Source organism: Urtica dioica, chromosome 1 (genome assembly GCF_054948205.1).
Source record: "Urtica dioica subsp. dioica isolate 48M chromosome 1, U.dioica_male_clone48M_v1_H2, whole genome shotgun sequence".
In the NCBI taxonomy this organism is placed as follows: domain Eukaryota; kingdom Viridiplantae; phylum Streptophyta; class Magnoliopsida; order Rosales; family Urticaceae; genus Urtica; species Urtica dioica.
The window spans coordinates 39592239-39606435 of NC_142756.1; positions in this window are offsets into that span (position 1 = coordinate 39592239).

The window sequence follows — 14197 nt, forward strand, 5'->3', positions numbered from 1 at the left end:
CGAGTCGACTAACTTCTCCTTGTGCCAACTCTACATGACACCTCGAGTTGAGTTCACTCCTCGAGTTGAGTCCCGAGTCCACGAGTCGACTAACTACTCCTTGTGCCAACTCTACATGACACCTCGAGTTGAGTTCACTCCTCTAGTTGAGTCCCAAGTCCACGAGTCGAGTAACTACTCCTCGTGCCGACTCAACATGACACCTCGAGTTGAGTTCACTCCTCGAGTTGATTTCACTCCTAGAGTTGAGTCAGGAGTCCACGAGGCGACTAAGTACTCCTCGTGCCGACTCTACAGGGTTCCTCGAGTTGTGTTAACTCCTCGAGTTGAGTCCCGAGTCCACGAGTCGACTAACTACTCCTCGTGCCGACTCTACATGACTCCTCGAGTTGAGTTCACTCCTCTAGTTGAGTCCCAAGTCCACGAGTCGACTAACTACTCCTCGTGCCGACTCTACAGGGTTCCTAGAGTTGAGTTCACTCCTCGAGTTGAGTCCCGAGTCCACGTGACGACTAACTACTCCTCGTGCCGACTCTACATGACTCCTCGAGTTGAGTTCATTCCTCGAGATGAGTTCACTCCTCGAGTCGAGTACCGAGTCCACGAGTCGACTACCTACACCTTGTGCCGACTCTGCATGACTCCTCGAGTTGAGTCTCGAGTCCACGAGTCGACTAACTACTCCTTGTGCCAACACTACATGACAGCTCGAGTTGAGTTCACTCCTCGAGTTGAGTCCCGAGTCCACGAGTCGACTAACTACTCCTTGTGCCAACTCTACATGACACCTCGAGTTGAGTTCACTCCTCTAGTTGAGTCCCAAGTCCACGAGTCGAGTAACTACTCCTCGTGCCGACTCTTCATGACACCTCGAGTTGAGTTCACTCCTCGAGTTGATTTCACTCCTAGAGTTGAGTCACGAGTCCACGAGGCGACTAAGTACTCCTCGTGCCGACTCTACAGGGTTCCTCGAGTTGTGTTAACTCCTAGAGTTGAGTCCCGAGTCCACGAGTCGACTAACTACTCCTCGTGCCGACTCTACATGACTCCTCGAGTTGAGTTCACTCCTCTAGTTGAGTCCCAAGTCCACGAGTCGACTAACTACTCCTCGTGCCGACTCTACATGACACCTCGAGTTGAGTTCAGTCCTCGAGTTGATTTCACTCCTAGAATTGAGTCCCGAGTCCACGAGTCGACTAACTACTCCTCGTGCCGACTCTACAGGGTTCCTCGAGTTGAGTTTACTCCTCGAGTTGAGTTCACTCCTCGAGTTGAGTCCCGATTCCACGAGTCGACTAACTACTCCTCGTGCCGACTCTACATGACTCCTCGAGTTGAGTTCATTCCTCGAGTTGAGTTCACTCCTCGAGTCGAGTACCGAGTCCACGAGTCGACTACCTACTCCTTGTGCCGACTCTACATGACTCCTCGTGTTGAGTTCAATCCTCGAGTTGAGTTCACTACTCGAGTTGTGTCCCTAGTCCACGAGTAGACTAAATATTCCTCGTGCCGACTCTACATGACTCCCCAAGTTGAGTTCACTCCTCTAGTTGAGTCCCAAGTTCACGAGTCGACTAACTACTCCTTGTGCCGACTCTACATGACACCTCGAGTTGAGTTCACTCCTTGAGTTGATTTCACTCCTAGAGTTGAGTCCCGAGTCCACGAGTCGACTAACTACTCCTCGTGCCGACTCTACTGGGTTCCTAGAGTTGAGTTCACTCCTCGAGTTGAGTCCCGAGTCCACGTGTCGACTAACTACTCCTCGTGCCGACTCTACATGACTCCTCCAGTTGAGTTCATTCCTCGAGTTGAGTTCACTCCTCGAGTCGAGTACCGAGTCCACGAGTCGACTACCTACTCCTTGTGCCGACTATGCATGACTCCTCGAGTTGAGTTCACTCCTCGAGTTATGTCCCGAGTCCACGAGTCGACTAACTACTCCTTGTGCCAACTCTACCTGACTCCTCGAGTTGAGTTCACTCCTCTAGTTGAGTCCCAAGTCCAGGAGTCGAGTAACTACTCCTCGTGCCGACTTTACATGACACCTCGAGTTGAGTCCACTCCTCGAGTTGATTTCACTCCTAGAGTTGAGTCCCGAGTCCATGAGTCGACTACCTACTCCTCGTGCCGACTCTGCAGGGTTCCTTGAGTTGAGTTCACTCCTCGAGTTGAGTCCCAAGTCCACGAGTCGACTAACTACTCCTCGTGCCGACTCTACATGACTCCTCGAGTTGAGTTCATTCCTCGAGTTGAGTTCACTCCTCGAGTCGAGTACCGAGTCCACGGGTCGACTAACTACTCCTCGTGCCGACTCTACATGGTTCCTAGAGTTGAGTTCACTCCTCGAGTTGAGTCCCGAGTCCACGTGTCGAATAACTACTCCTCGTGCCGACTCTACATGACTCCTCGAGTTGAGTTCATTCCTCGAGTTGAGTTCACTCCTCGAGTCGAGTACCGAGTCCACGAGTCGACTACCTACACCTTGTGCCGACTCTGCATGACTCCTCGAGTTGAGTCCCGAGTCCACGAGTCGACTAACTACTCCTTGTGCCAACACTACATGACACCTCGAGTTGAGTTCACTCCTCGAGTTGAGTCCCGAGTCCACGAGTCGACTAACTACTCCTTGTGCCAAGTCTACATGACACCTCGAGTTCAGTTCACTCCTCTAGTTGAGTCCCAAGTCCACGAGTCGAGTAACTACTCCTCGTGCCGACTCTACATGACACCTCGAGTTGAGTTCTCTCCTCGAGTTGATTTCACTCCTAGAGTTGAGTCACGAGTCCACGAGGCGACTAAGTACTCCTCGTGCCGACTCTACAGGGTTCCTCGAGTTGTGTTAACTCCTCGAGTTGAGTCCCGAGTCCACGAGTCGACTAACTACTCCTCGTGCCGACTCTACATGACTCCTCGAGTTGAGTTCACTCCTCGAGTTGAGTCCCAAGTCCACGAGTCGAGTAACTACTCCTCGTGCCGACTCTACATGACACCTCGAGTTGAGTTCACTCCTCGAGTTTATTTCACTCCTAGAGTTGAGTCCCGAGTCCATGAGTCGACTACCTACTCCTCGTGCCGACTCTGCAGGGTTCCTCGAGTTGAGTTCACTCCTCGAGTTGAGTCCCAAGTCCACGAGTCGACTAACTACTCCTCGTGTCGACTCTACATGACTCCTCGAGTTGAGTTCATTCCTCGAGTTGAGTTCACTCCTCGAGTCGAGTACCGAGTCCACGAGTCGACTACCTACTCCTTGTGCCGACTCTACATGACTCCTCGAGTTGACTTCACTCCTCGAGTTGAGTCTCGAGTCCACGAGTCGACTAACTACTCCTTGAGTTGAGTTCACTCCTCGAGGTGAGTTCACTCCTCGAGTTGAGTTCACTCCTGGAGTCGAGTACCGAGTCCACGAATCGACTAACTACTGCTCGTGCCGACTCTACATGACTCCTTGAGTCGAGTACCGAGTCCACGAGGCGACTAACTACTCCTCGTGCCGAATCTTCATGACTCCTCGAGTTGAGTTCACTCCTCGAGTCGAGTACCGTGTCCACGCGTCGACTAACTACTCCTCGTGCCGACTCTACATGACTCCTCGAGTTGAGTCCCGAGTCCACTAGTAGACTAACTACTCCTCGTGTTGACTCTACATGACTCCTCGAGTTGAGTTCACTCCTCTAGGTGAGTCCCAAGTCCACGAGTCAACTAACTACTCCATGTGCCGACTCTACATGACACCTCGAGTTCAGTTCACTCCTCGAGTTGATATCACTCCTAGAGTTGAGTCCCGAGTCCACGAGTCGACTAACTACTCCTCGTGCCGACTCTACAAGGTTCCTTGAGTTGAGTTAACTCCTCGAGTTGAGTCCCGAGTCCACGAGTCGACTAACTACTCCTCGTGCCGACTCTACATGACTTCTCGAGTTGAGTTCATTCCTCGAGTTGAGTTCACTCCTCGAATCGAGTACCGAGTCCACGAGTCGACTACCTACTCCTTGTGCCAACTCTGTATGACTCCTCGAGTTGAGTTCACTCCTCGAGTTGAGTCCCGAGTCCACGAGTCGACTAACTACTCCTCGTGCCGACTCTACATGACTCCTCGAGTTGAGTTCACTCCTCTAGTTGAGTCCCAAGTCCACGAGTCGACTAACTACTCCTCGTGCCGACTCTATATGACACCTCGAGTTGAGTTCAGTCCTCGAGTTGATTTCACTCCTAGAATTCAGTCCCGAGTCCACGAGTCGACTAACTACTCCTCGTGCCGACTCTACAGGGTTCCTCGAGTTGAGTTTACTCCTCGAGTTGAGTTCACTCCTCGAGTTGAGTCCCGATTCCACGAGTCGACTAACTACTCCTCGTGCCGACTCTACATGACTCCTCGAGTTGAGTTCATTCCTCGAGTTGAGTTCACTCCTCGAGTCGAGTACCGAGTCCACGAATCGACTACCTACTCCTTGTGCCGACTCTACATGACTCCTCGTGTTGAGTTCAATCCTCGAGTTGAGTTCACTACTCGAGTTGTGTCCCTAGTCCACGAGTAGACTAAATACTCCTCGTGCCGACTCTACATGACTCCCCAAGTTGAGTTCACTCCTCTAGTTGAGATCCAAGTCCACGAGTCGAGTAACTACTCCTCGTGCCGACTCTACATGACACCTCGAGTTGAGTTCACTCCTCGAGTTGATTTCACTCCTAGAGTTGAGTCCCGAGTCCACGAGTCGACTAACTACTCCTCGTGCCGACTCTACTGGGTTCATAGAGTTGAGTTCACTCCTCGAGTTGAGTCCCGAGTCCACGTGTCGACTAACTACTCCTCGTGCCGACTCTACATGACTCCTCGAGTTGAGTTCATTCCTCGAGTTGAGTTCACTCCTCGAGTCGAGTACCGAGTCCACGAGTCGACTACCTACTCCTTGTGCCGACTCTACATGACTCCTCGAGTTGAGTCCCGAGTCCACGAGTCGACTAACTACTCCTTGTGCCAACTCTACCTGACTCCTTGAGTTGAGTTCACTCCTCTAGTTGAGTCCCAAGTCCACGAGTCGAGTAACTACTCCTCGTGCCGACTCTACATGACTCCTCGAGTTGAGTTCATTCCTCGAGTTGAGTTCACTCCTCGAGTCGAGTACCGAGTCCACGAGTCGACTACCTACTCCTTGTGCCGACTCTACATGACTCCTCGAGTTGAGTTCACTCCTCGAGTTGAGTCTCGAGTCCACGAGTCGACTAACTACTCCTTGAGTTGAGTTCACTCCTCGAGGTGAGTTCACTCCTCGAGTTGAGTTCACTCCTGGAGTCGAGTACCGAGTCCACGAATCGACTAACTACTGCTCGTGCCGACTCTACATGACTCCTTGAGTCGAGTACCGAGTCCACGAGGCGACTAACTACTCCTCGTGCCGAATCTTCATGACTCCTCGAGTTGAGTTCACTCCTCGAGTCGAGTACCGTGTCCACGCGTCGACTAACTACTCCTCGTGCCGACTCTACATGAATCCTCGAGTTGAGTCCCGAGTCCACTAGTAGACTAACTACTCCTCGTGTTGACTCTACATGACTCCTCGAGTTGAGTTCGCTCGTCTAGGTGAGTCCCAAGTCCACGAGTCAACTAACTACTCCTCGTGCCGACTCTACATGACACCTCGAGTTGAGTTCACTCCTCGAGTTGATATCACTCCTAGAGTTGAGTCCCGAGTCCACGAGTCGACTAACTACTCCTCGTGCCGACTCTACAAGGTTCCTTGAGTTGAGTTAACTCCTCGAGTTGAGTTCACTCCTCGAGTTGAGTCCCGAGTCCACGAGTCGACTAACTACTCCTCGTGCCGACTCTACATGACTCCTCGAGTTGAGTTCATTCCTCGAGTTGAGTTCACTCCTCGAATCGAGTACCGAGTCCACGAGTCGACTACCTACTCCTTGTGCCAACTCTGCATGACTCCTCGAGTTGAGTCCCGAGTCCACGAGTCGACTAACTACTGCTCGTGCCGACTCTACATGACTCTTCGAGTTGAGTTCACTCCTCTAGTTGAGTCCCAAGTCCACGAGTCGACTAACTACTCCTCGTGCTAACTCTACATGACACCTCGAGTTGAGTTCACTCCTCGAGTTGATTTCACTCCTAGAATTGAGTCTTGAGTCCACGAGGCGAATAACTACTCCTCGTGCCGACTCTACAGGGTTCCTCGAGTTGAGTTTACTCCTCGAGTTGAGTTCACTCCTCGAGTTGAGTCCCGAGTCCACGAGTCGACTAACTACTCCTTGTGCCGACTCTACATGACTCCTCGAGTTGAGTTCACTCCTCTAGTTGAGTCCCAAGTCCACGAGTCGAGTAACTACTCCTCGTGCCGACTCTACATGACACCTCGAGTTGAGTTCACTCCTCGAGTTGATTTCACTCCTAGAGTTGAGTCCCGAGTCCATGAGTCGACTACCTACTCCTCGTGCCGACTCTGCAGGGTTGCTCGAGTTGAGTTCTTTCCTCGAGTTGAGTCCCAAGTCCACGAGTCGACTAACTACTCCTCGTGCCGACTCTACATGACTCCTCGAGTTGAGTTCATTCCTCGAGTTGATTTCACTTCTCGAGTCGAGTACCGAGTCCATGAGTCGACTAACTACTCCTCGTGCCGACTCTACATGACTCCTCGAGTTGAGTTCACTCCTCTAGTTGAGTCCCAAGTCCACGAGTAGACTAACTACTCCTCGTGTCGACTCTACTTGACACCTCGAGTTGAGTTCACTCCTCGAGTTGATTTCACTCCTAGAGTTGAGTCACGAGTCCACGAGGCGACTAAGTACTCCTCGTGCCGACTGTACAGGGTTCCTCGAGTTGTGTTAACTCCTCGAGTTGAGTCCCGAGTCCACGAGTCGACTAACTACTCCTCGTGCCGACTCTACATGACTCCTCGAGTTGAGTTCACTCCTCTAGTTGAGTCCCAAGTCCACGAGTCGACTAACTACTCCTCATGCCGACTCTACATGACACCTCGAGTTGAGTTCAGTCCTCGAGTTGATTTCACTCCTAGAATTGAGTCCCGAGTCCACGAGTCGACTAACTACTCCTCGTGCCGACTCTACAGGGTTCCTCGAGTTGAGTTTACTCCTCGAGTTGAGTTCACTCCTCGAGTTGAGTCCCGATTCCACGAGTCGACTAACTACTCCTCGTGCCGACTCTACATGACTCCTCGAGTTGAGTTCATTCCTCGAGTTGAGTTCACTCCTCGAGTCGAGTACCGAGTCCACGAATCGACTACCTACTCCTTGTGCCGACTCTACATGACTCCTCGTGTTGAGTTCAATCCTCGAGTTGAGTTCACTACTCGAGTTGTGTCCCTAGTCCACGAGTAGACTAAATACTCCTCGTGCCGACTCTACATGACTCCCCAAGTTGAGTTCACTCCTCTAGTTGAGTCCCAAGTCCACGAGTCGAGTAACTACTCCTCGTGCCGACTCTACATGACACCTCGAGTTGAGTTCACTCCTCGAGTTGATTTCACTCCTAGAGTTGAGTCCCGAGTCCACGAGTCGACTAACTACTCCTCGTGCCGACTCTACTGGGTTCCTAGAGTTGAGTTCACTCCTCGAGTTGAGTCCCGAGTCCACGTGTCGACTAACTACTCCTCGTGCCGACTCTACATGACTCCTCGAGTTGAGTTCATTCCTCGAGTTGAGTTCACTCCTCGAGTCGAGTACCGAGTCCACGAGTCGACTACCTACTCCTTGTGCCGACTCTGCATGACTCCTCGAGTTGAGTTCACTCCTCGAGTTGAGTCCCGAGTCCACGAGTCGACTAACTACTCCTTGTGCCAACTCTACCTGACTCCTCGAGTTGAGTTCACTCCTCTAGTTGAGTCCCAAGTCCACGAGTCGAGTAACTACTCCTCGTGCCGACTCTACATGACTCCTCGAGTTGAGTTCATTCCTCGAGTTGAGTTCACTCCTCGAGTCGAGTACCGAGTCCACGAGTCGACTACCTACTCCTTGTGCCGACTCTGCATGACTCCTCGAGTTGAGTTCACTCCTCGAGTTGAGTCCCGAGTCCACGAGTCGACTAACTACTCCTTGTGCCAACTCTACCTGACTCCTCGAGTTGAGTTCACTCCTCTAGTTGAGTCCCAAGTCCACGAGTCGAGTAACTACTCCTCGTGCCGACTCTACATGACACCTCGAGTTGAGTTCACTCCTCGAGTTGATTTCACTCCTAGAGTTGAGTCCCGAGTCCACGAGTCGACTAACTACTCCTCGTGCCGACTCTACTGGGTTCCTAGAGTTGAGTTCACTCCTTGAGTTGAGTCCCGAGTCCACGTGTCGACTAACTACTCCTCGTGCCGACTCTACATGACTCCTCGAGTTGAGTTCATTCCTCGAGTTGAGTTCACTCCTCGAGTCGAGTACCGAGTCCACGAGTCGACTACCTACTCCTTGTGCCGACTCTGCATGACTCCTCGAGTTGAGTTCACTCCTCGAGTTGAGTCCCGAGTCCACGAGTCGACTAACTACTCCTTGTGCCAACTCTACCTGACTCCTCGAGTTGAGTTCACTCCTCTAGTTGAGTCCCAAGTCCACGAGTCGAGTAACTACTCCTCGTGCCGACTCTACATGACACCTCGAGTTGAGTTCACTCCTCGAGTTGATTTCACTCCTAGAGTTGAGTCCCGAGTCCATGAGTCGACTACCTACTCCTCGTGCCGACTCTGCAGGGTTGCTCGAGTTGAGTTCTTTCCTCGATTTGAGTCCCAAGTCCACGAGTCGACTAACTACTCCTCGTGCCGACTCTACATGACTCCTCGAGTTGAGTTCATTCCTCGAGTTGAGTTCACTCCTCGAGTCGAGTACCGAGTCCACGAGTCGACTACCTACTCCTTGTGCCGACTCTACATGACTCCTCGAGTTGAGTTCACTCCTCGAGTTGAGTTCACTCCTCGAGTTGAGTCTCGAGTCCACGAGTCGACTAACTACTCCTCGAGTTGAGTTCACTCCTCGAGTTGAGTTCACTCCTGGAGTCGAGTACCGAGTCCACGAATCGACTAACTACTGCTCGTGCCGACTCTACATCACTCCTTGAGTCGAGTACCGAGTCCACGAGGCGACTAACTACTCCTCATGCCGAATCTTCATGACTCCTCGAGTTGAGTTCACTCCTCGAGTCGAGTACCGTGTCCACGCGTCGACTAACTACTCCTCGTGCCGACTCTACATGAATCCTCGAGTTGAGTCCCGAGTCCACTAGTAGACTAACTACTCCTCGTGTTGACTCTACATGACTCCTCGAGTTGAGTTCGCTCGTCTAGGTGAGTCCCAAGTCCACGAGTCAACTAACTACTCCTCGTGCCGACTCTACATGACACCTCGAGTTGAGTTCACTCCTCGAGTTGATATCACTCCTAGAGTTGAGTCCCGAGTCCACGAGTCGACTAACTACTCCTCGTGCCGACTCTACAAGGTTCCTTGAGTTGAGTTAACTCCTCGAGTTGAGTGCACTCCTCGAGTTGAGTCCCGAGTCCACGAGTCGACTAACTACTCCTCGTGCCGACTCTACATGACTCCTCGAGTTGAGTTCATTCCTCGAGTTGAGTTCACTCCTCGAATCGAGTACCGAGTCCACGAGTCGACTACCTACTCCTTGTGCCAACTCTGCATGACTCCTCGAGTTGAGTCCCGAGTCCACGAGTCGACTAACTACTGCTCGTGCCGACTCTACATGACTCCTCGAGTTGAGTTCACTCCTCTAGTTGAGTCCCAAGTCCACGAGTCGACTAACTACTCCTCGTGCTAACTCTACATGACACCTCGAGTTGAGTTCACTCCTCGAGTTGATTTCACTCCTAGAATTGAGTCTTGAGTCCACGAGGCGACTAACTACTCCTCGTGCCGACTCTACAGGGTTCCTCGAGTTGAGTTTACTCCTCGAGTTGAGTTCACTCCTCGAGTTGAGTCCCGAGTCCACGAGTCGACTAACTACTCCTTGTGCCGACTCTACATGACTCCTCGAGTTGAGTTCACTCCTCTAGTTGAGTCCCAAGTCCACGAGTCGAGTAACTACTCCTCGTGCCGACTCTACATGACACCTCGAGTTGAGTTCACTCCTCGAGTTGATTTCACTCCTAGAGTTGAGTCCCGAGTCCATGAGTCGACTACCTACTCCTCGTGCCGACTCTGCAGGGTTGCTCGAGTTGAGTTCTTTCCTCGAGTTGAGTCCCAAGTCCACGAGTCGACTAACTACTCCTCGTGCCGACTCTACATGACTCCTCGAGTTGAGTTCATTCCTCGAGTTGAGTTCACTCCTCGAGTCGAGTACCGAGTCCATGAGTCGACTAACTACTCCTCGTGCCGACTCTACATGACTCCTCGAGTTGAGTTCACTCCTCTAGTTGAGTCCCAAGTCCACGAGTCGACTAACTACTCCTCGTGTCGACTCTACTTGACACCTCGAGTTGAGTTCACTCCTCGAGTTGATTTCACTCCTAGAGTTGAGTCACGAGTCCACGAGGCGACTAAGTACTCCTCGTGCCGACTCTACAGGGTTCCTCGAGTTGTGTTAACTCCTCGAGTTGAGTCCCGAGTCCACGAGTCGACTAACTACTCCTCGTGCCGACTCTACATGACTCCTCGAGTTGAGTTCACTCCTCTAGTTGAGTCCCAAGTCCACGAGTCGACTAACTACTCCTCGTGCCGACTCTACATGACACCTCGAGTTGAGTTCAGTCCTCGAGTTGATTTCACTCCTAGAATTGAGTCTCGAGTCCACGAGTCGACTAACTACTCCTCGTGCCGACTCTACAGGGTTCCTCGAGTTGAGTTTACTCCTCGAGTTGAGTTCACTCCTCGAGTTGAGTCCCGATTCCACGAGTCGACTAACTACTCCTCGTGCCGACTCTACATGACTCCTCGAGTTGAGTTCATTCCTCGAGTTGAGTTCACTCCTCGAGTCGAGTACCGAGTCCACGAATCGACTACCTACTCCTTGTGCCGACTCTACATGACTCCTCGTGTTGAGTTCAATCCTCGAGTTGAGTTCACTACTCGAGTTGTGTCCCTAGTCCACGAGTAGACTAAATACTCCTCGTGCCGACTCTACATGACTCCCCAAGTTGAGTTCACTCCTCTAGTTGAGTCCCAAGTCCACGAGTCGAGTAACTACTCCTCGTGCCGACTCTACATGACACCTCGAGTTGAGTTCACTCCTCGAGTTGATTTCACTCCTAGAGTTGAGTCCCGAGTCCACGAGTCGACTAACTACTCCTCGTGCCGACTCTACTGGGTTCCTAGAGTTGAGTTCACTCCTTGAGTTGAGTCCCGAGTCCACGTGTCGACTAACTACTCCTCGTGCCGACTCTACATGACTCCTCGAGTTGAGTTCATTCCTCGAGTTGAGTTCACTCCTCGAGTCGAGTACCGAGTCCACGAGTCGACTACCTACTCCTTGTGCCGACTCTGCATGACTCCTCGAGTTGAGTTCACTCCTCGAGTTGAGTCCCGAGTCCACGAGTCGACTAACTACTCCTTGTGCCAACTCTACCTGACTCCTCGAGTTGAGTTCACTCCTCTAGTTGAGTCCCAAGTCCACGAGTCGAGTAACTACTCCTCGTGCCGACTCTACATGACACCTCGAGTTGAGTTCACTCCTCGAGTTGATTTCACTCCTAGAGTTGAGTCCCGAGTCCATGAGTCGACTACCTACTCCTCGTGCCGACTCTGCAGGGTTGCTCGAGTTGAGTTCTTTCCTCGAGTTGAGTCCCAAGTCCACGAGTCGACTAACTACTCCTCGTGCCGACTCTACATGACTCCTCGAGTTGATTTCATTCCTCGAGTTGAGTTCACTCCTCGAGTCGAGTACCGAGTCCACGAGTCGACTACCTACTCCTTGTGCCGACTCTACATGACTCCTCGAGTTGAGTTCACTCCTCGAGTTGAGTTCACTCCTCGAGTTGAGTCTCGAGTCCACGAGTCGACTAACTACTCCTTGAGTTGAGTTCACTCCTCGAGTTGAGTTCACTCCTCGAGTTGAGTTCACTCCTGGAGTCGAGTACCGAGTCCACGAATCGACTAACTACTGCTCGTGCCGACTCTACATGACTCCTTGAGTCGAGTACCGAGTCCACGAGGCGACTAACTACTCCTCGTGCCGAATCTTCATGACTCCTCGAGTTGAGTTCACTCCTCGAGTCGAGTACCGTGTCCACGCGTCGACTAACTACTCCTCGTGCCGACTCTACATGAATCCTCGAGTTGAGTCCCGAGTCCACTAGTAGACTAACTACTCCTCGTGTTGACTCTACATGACTCCTCGAGTTGAGTTCGCTCGTCTAGGTGAGTCCCAAGTCCACGAGTCAACTAACTACTCCTCGTGCCGACTCTACATGACACCTCGAGTTGAGTTCACTCCTCGAGTTGATATCACTCCTAGAGTTGAGTCCCGAGTCCACGAGTCGACTAACTACTCCTCGTGCCGACTCTACAAGGTTCCTTGAGTTGAGTTAACTCCTCGAGTTGAGTTCACTCCTCGAGTTGAGTCCCGAGTCCACGAGTCGACTAACTACTCCTCGTGCCGACTCTACATGACTCCTCGAGTTGAGTTCATTCCTCGAGTTGAGTTCACTCCTCGAATCGAGTACCGAGTCCACGAGTCGACTACCTACTCCTTGTGCCAACTCTGCATGACTCCTCGAGTTGAGTCCCGAGTCCACGAGTCGACTAACTACTGCTCGTGCCGACTCTACATGACTCCTCGAGTTGAGTTCACTCCTCTAGTTGAGTCCCAAGTCCACGAGTCGACTAACTACTCCTCGTGCTAACTCTACATGACACCTCGAGTTGAGTTCACTCCTCGAGTTGATTTCACTCCTAGAATTGAGTCTTGAGTCCACGAGGCGACTAACTACTCCTCGTGCCGACTCTACAGGGTTCCTCGAGTTGAGTTTACTCCTCGAGTTGAGTTCACTCCTCGAGTTGAGTCCCGAGTCCACGAGTCGACTAACTACTCCTTGTGCCGACTCTACATGACTCCTCGAGTTGAGTTCACTCCTCTAGTTGAGTCCCAAGTCCACGAGTCGAGTAACTACTCCTCGTGCCGACTCTACATGACACCTCGAGTTGAGTTCACTCCTCGAGTTGATTTCACTCCTAGAGTTGAGTCCCGAGTCCATGAGTCGACTACCTACTCCTCGTGCCGACTCTGCAGGGTTGCTCGAGTTGAGTTCTTTCCTCGAGTTGAGTCCCAAGTCCACGAGTCGACTAACTACTCCTCGTGCCGACTCTACATGACTCCTCGAGTTGAGTTCATTCCTCGAGTTGATTTCACTTCTCGAGTCGAGTACCGAGTCCATGAGTCGACTAACTACTCCTCGTGCCGACTCTACATGACTCCTCGAGTTGAGTTCACTCCTCTAGTTGAGTCCCAAGTCCACGAGTCGACTAACTACTCCTCGTGTCGACTCTACTTGACACCTCGAGTTGAGTTCACTCCTCGAGTTGATTTCACTCCTAGAGTTGAGTCACGAGTCCACGAGGCGACTAAGTACTCCTCGTGCCGACTCTACAGGGTTCCTCGAGTTGTGTTAACTCCTCGAGTTGAGTCCCGAGTCCACGAGTCGACTAACTACTCCTCGTGCCGACTCTACATGACTCCTCGAGTTGAGTTCACTCCTCTAGTTGAGTCCCAAGTCCACGAGTCGACTAACTACTCCTCGTGCCGACTCTACATGACACCTCGAGTTGAGTTCAGTCCTCGAGTTGATTTCACTCCTAGAATTGAGTCCCGAGTCCACGAGTCGACTAACTACTCCTCGTGCCGACTCTACAGGGTTCCTCGAGTTGAGTTTACTCCTCGAGTTGAGTTCACTCCTCGAGTTGAGTCCCGATTCCACGAGTCGACTAACTACTCCTCGTGCCGACTCTACATGACTCCTCGAGTTGAGTTCATTCTTCGAGTTGAGTTCACTCCTCGAGTCGAGTACCGAGTCCACGAATCGACTACCTACTCCTTGTGCCGACTCTACATGACTCCTCGTGTTGAGTTCAATCCTCGAGTTGAGTTCACTACTCGAGTTGTGTCCCTAGTCCACGAGTAGACTAAATACTCCTCGTGCCGACTCTACATGACTCCCCAAGTTGAGTTCACTCCTCTAGTTGAGTCCCAAGTCCACGAGTCGAGTAACTACTCCTCGTGCCGACTCTACATGACACCTCGAGTTGAGTTCACTCC